We start from the raw sequence: 4,810 nt of genomic DNA on the forward strand, positions 1-4,810 counted from the left end.
AAACCTCTCCCAATAGCTCCCCACACTGGTCGTATAGTCTTATGTTTACTGACCTTATGTCCTATTCCAGTGACACAGTGTCAAGTAGTTGACAAACTCTTATTTACGTATTCAGCCAACGTTTATTGAGCAGCTGCCATTTGCTAGGCACTATTCTAGGGAAAGGGAATTCTATTCTAAGGGAACGCTATTCTAAGCCCTGGGAATACAGCAATGAACAAAATCAAAGTATGTTCTTCCATGAAGCTTATGTTCTAGTGGGGGTGATGATTCAGTCATTAAATGTAAAAATATCTAGTAGCTCTAAGTTCTGGAGTGAAAAAAAAAGCATAAGAAAGTGATGGGGAGGGGTCTATTTTTGGCTGTGGTTATAGAAGAGTTTTCTGAGGGATAATTGAGCAGAAACCTAGTTGAAATGAGGGAGAAAGCCCTGTGAAGAGCCTGAGAGAGAGTGCCCAGCAAGGGGGAACAGAAGTGCCGAGTTCCTGAGGAAGAATTAACATCCCATGCTTTAAGAACAGGAAGGGAAGACAGTATAGCTACGGAGGAATGGGCAAGGTGGAGGCATGCAGGTCCTGGAGGCCACTGCCAATCCTGAAAGGCCTTGAAGACCCTGTTCAGGGTCAGGATTTCATTTTAAATGAGAGCAGGCTACTGGAGGGTTTTGAGAACTCTAACGATGCATCTCTTTGAACAAAATCACTCTGAATAATGAACCATTCCATAAGAAGCAGGGAGATGAGTTAGGAGGGTACTAGAATAATCCAAGTAAGAGATGTGGTATCGATATGGGAATGAAAAATAGTTGGGTTCTAAATATTTTGAAGGAGGAGCCAATAGGACATGCTGTTGGATTAGTTTGAGGTGGAGAAGAATCAACATTGACTTCTGGGCTTAGGCGACTGAAGCCTTTTTCTTTAGTCTGAAGGCCTCTGTCCCCGACACAGTTCCACACCTATGGAAGGGATGGGGATAACCTGGAGGGGATCAGAGGATCTCTCCCTTCCTCTAAACTCTGACTTGGCCATCATAGGCTGTCTTGTGTGTTTCTTTCCTTATAAATGTCATTATTTTGCTCATGTCTGAATTGTGTTCTCAAGGGCCATATCGTACGTAAGCTTTTCTGAATCCCCCACCTTATCCACTCCCAATAGAATAAAAACTGTTGTGAGGAAATATAGAAAAACATGTTATGGATTAAATCTTGGCTAAAACCTTTGAAGTGGAAAGGGCAGTCTTAAAGATAAGGAAACTGAGGTTCAGGGACTTGCCTGATAATAGCTACCCCTTAAGAGAGCTTCCTTCCCCCTAGGGAGCTTTCATTGGTCCAGTGTGTGTTTTCTGTCAACACCATCAAGCACACCCTGTCCAGATGCACCGCTCTCACGGCGCCTCCACGTGTTCACAAGCCTCCAGCTTTAGAACCCTGTCCTTTTGTTTTTTTTATGGAGGCTTCATTACATAGACATGACTGATTAAATCATTGGCCATTGGCGATTGAACTTAATCTCCAGTTCCTTTTTCCTCTTTGGAGGTTGGGGAGTGGGACTGAAAGTTCCAATCCTCCAACAACTTGGTTCCCCAGGCAACTAGCCCTCATCCTTAGGTGACCTAGGGACTTTCCAAAATTCACCTCATCAACACAACAAAAGATACTTTATCATTCTCATCACTTAGGAAATTCCAAGGGTTTTAGTAGCCCTGTGCCAGAAACAGGGAAGAAGACCAAATATGTAAATATGTGTTTCTTATTATAAACCATACTATCATAGGTGACAAATGGCTGAGCTAAGTGTAGCATCTATAGCTTCTCAATTTTGTCTTCCTGCTGGGCATCGCTGCCTCCCTGCAGTCTGTCTATTCTCAGTAGGTACCAGAGCTGCCTTTTCAATGTCTTCTATGAAGATGAACTTTCCTCTGTGAGTGACTTCAGGTCCTCTGCACCCCACTCCACCCTCCCCTTTGAGGGACACAGCCCCAAATGCCAGCTGAAGGGAACAACATCTCCTACGAGTTGAATGTGATGTCTTTTTGCTCTTATTTTTTAAAACAGCTTTCCTCACACCTTCTCCTCAACAGCTTGAATGCATTTGTTTCCTGGGCCAAGTACAGGAAAGGTGTGCAAAAGGAAAAAATGTGAGCTTTGCTATTCAGAGCACTCACTTAAACAGATTTTCTTCCTAATGCTTCTACTTGTTTTTCTCCTACAGGAATCAGACCCTCTTGGACAGAAATCTATATCCCCGTGAAACGCTGTCATGTCATCCTGAAAGACAAGGTGGGCGAATTCTCCCTCCCAGTGATGCCAGGTCAGTTTCCTCAGAACATCTGGTACCACTGGACCATCTTGGCTGGCCCCCAAAGTCACACTGTTGTCTGTGTCCATGGGGTTAGGGTCACAGGAAACGATAACTGTGGGGCATATTCTGACAAGATTGTGTTTCAAGGGGTGTTGTCCATAGTAGAAAGCAGCTTGGTCTATGCCTGTTGGAAGAAGGGGGTGCACGGTTATGCTACCCAAGCCCTGGTTCTGCATGTGGTCTTGCTATTTAAGAACTACACTCGAGGTGGGAGGTAGAGGCTTTTCAGGGGAAGTATCTTCCCAGAGCAGGTTCAGGGGAAAAGATCATAGAGCTTCAGGCTACAAAGTCTTCCGTCCCATTTCAAAGAATTTCCTCTGAACCCACTGTTAGCACTGCTGGGCCAAAGACCCAAACAGAGTAGGAACTTGGGGTCTCTGGAATTTCTGTGCCCCATCTGGGTCAGACAAGCTCTCCCTCATGTTACCCACCAAGCCCACAGTAGATGTTATCCTGCCCACCAAATCTCTAGAAATAAGGAAGAAGGACCTTTGGCAAATGGCCTCTTCCCCTGGCCCAGCAGAAACAGCAGACTTTGATACCAGGTGGGCAGGGACTCCAGAAGAAAATATCCTTGCCTGGCCCTTAGCCAGCTGAGCAGCTCCTTCCAGCACTGATTCCTGTACGCTTCGTGGTGGCCCCTGACGGGGCATTTGGTTCTCATCTGTAGAATGGGGAAGGCCTGCGAGTGCTTCAGAGGATGGGCCAGCCACAAGGCCAGTTCCTGAGGACTTGCTGCAATCAGTTAACCACTCGGGCTTGGATTATGGGGAAGGACTACATACACCCTGGGAAGAGGAGCCACTTTCTCTCAAACCTTCTCAGGTGAGGGAGAGCATTCCTGCATGGGGCAAGTGACTGCCTGTGCAAACAATATTCTTGCCTGGTGAAACACTATGCTTTCTATGGGACAAGTCTGACTCCCAACTGTCCCTAGAGGGTAGGCTGTATCCTATCTCTGTTATCACACAGCTTTCTCATATCTCTAGGTCCTCTCTTCCCGTGTCTTAAGCTGAGAGCTCTCTGACTGAGTTGCTTTGGAGAATTCTTGCTGCTCCTGTAGACACCCAAACTTCTACCATCAGGGGGCTTTTATGGCTAAGCACTGCTCATCTTCAGTGAAGCAGGAGTCACCTTGGTAGCTGCATCTCCAGGTGGTGAAGTGTTGACACCACTACTGTCTCCCATGGATTTCAAGTGGTTCCCTCTGAGGCAGTCATATCTTATCCCTTAGATTGCCTTGTCCTCACCCCTTCCAGAACCAGGAGAGATAGACAGCCTGCCCTAGAGTGTGACTTCTGAGGGTGTCTCCTTGTGGTATCATGGCAATCTTACAGAAAGAGACCCAACACACACTTTCTAGAGTCCAGAGGGGCTGGCCGCAGAACCACTGGAGAATCTGCCTGGAGTGACCCTGACAATGGTTCCCCGCCAAGTTCCTTCAGCCACAACTTCCCCTGAGTATGTTCCCAAACCCACATTGGTATTCCCACCCTCAGCCCACCACAGAGGTCCTGGGACCCCAGAAGGGACCATGGGGATGTCTACACCAGTTTTGTGGCTGATGTCAGTTTTACAGTTGCCTTCAGATGTCCTTCCTGAGACTGGAGGGGATGTGTAATCCTCCCTTGGCTCCCAAAGTCCAGCCATGCCCCATGGCTTGTCCCATCAAGGAAAGAGCAGAGTGGCTGCTGGCCTCTTTGCTGAGCTCCCGGGGAGTTGCGATCCAAGTTTTCTGCAGATTAATATTGAATGCTTTCTGCAGAGCTCACTGGCTTTTCTGCCTGCCTCTCCAAATCTGGCTGGAGCCGAGCTAGCACCTACCAGTTTAATGAGTACTTCCTGGCCGAGCCCAAGGAAGCAATTCCTAGTGGGGCAGTGGCTGTTCCTCACTACTTAAGGTAGAGAGGGAACTTGCTTTCAACCACCCCCTATGGCAGAGAAAGCACAGAAGTAACAAGCCTGCTTGAAGGAAGAAGACCGGACAGTACTCTGCATCCGCTTGCTTCTGAGTTAGTTCCTGTATCATGGCTTTCACACTCTCGGTTCCTGCCCTGGAAGTGAAGCTCCCTCAGAGCCAAAGGCACATGTTACTGTGGTTGCTTCGTTGGTACCTGAGCTGCAAACCATTTGGGCAATGACCTCCCCTGGGGAGACCATTGAAGAACATGCTGATATGGCCAGTCAGCCCTCTAAAGGGCTCACTTTACAGGAGGCTAAGCCCTGGCAATCCACCCATCCTCTGGGACAGGCGTTGAGAGACCTCAACTGGGATGTCTCTCGCAATGTCCCTTCCTAGTTTTTTGGGGACCTTCTCTGGGAAATGAACTCAGGTTGTAGGGGCTCCTACTGTTAGGTCCCCTCTGTGCCCCTGGGGAGAGGGTTCATCCTCCCTGGAGACTGAGACACCCTAGAACTACTCTGGTAAATATATATATATATATATATAT

The 4,810-nt window shown here is 47.7% G+C and overlaps 1 long non-coding RNA gene across 3 annotated transcripts in view; it reads left to right on the forward strand.

The window, feature by feature from the left end:
• Positions 1-4,810, forward strand: part of LOC109378284 (uncharacterized) — a 145,139-nt gene that overhangs the window by 16,322 nt on the left and 124,007 nt on the right. For 2 of the 3 annotated variants that reach the window (XR_002122983.1, XR_002122973.1), the window contains exons 2-3: positions 2,211-2,278; positions 3,031-3,185. This is a non-coding gene — a long non-coding RNA (uncharacterized LOC109378284). Of the gene's footprint in view, positions 1-2,210; positions 2,279-3,030; positions 3,186-4,810 lie in introns of those variants that run through there. The other variant, XR_002122987.1, reaches the window with a different exon arrangement.

The sequence above is a fragment of the Hipposideros armiger genome, unplaced genomic scaffold (assembly GCF_001890085.2).
Source record: "Hipposideros armiger isolate ML-2016 unplaced genomic scaffold, ASM189008v1 scaffold_2, whole genome shotgun sequence".
Lineage (NCBI taxonomy): Eukaryota > Metazoa > Chordata > Mammalia > Chiroptera > Hipposideridae > Hipposideros > Hipposideros armiger.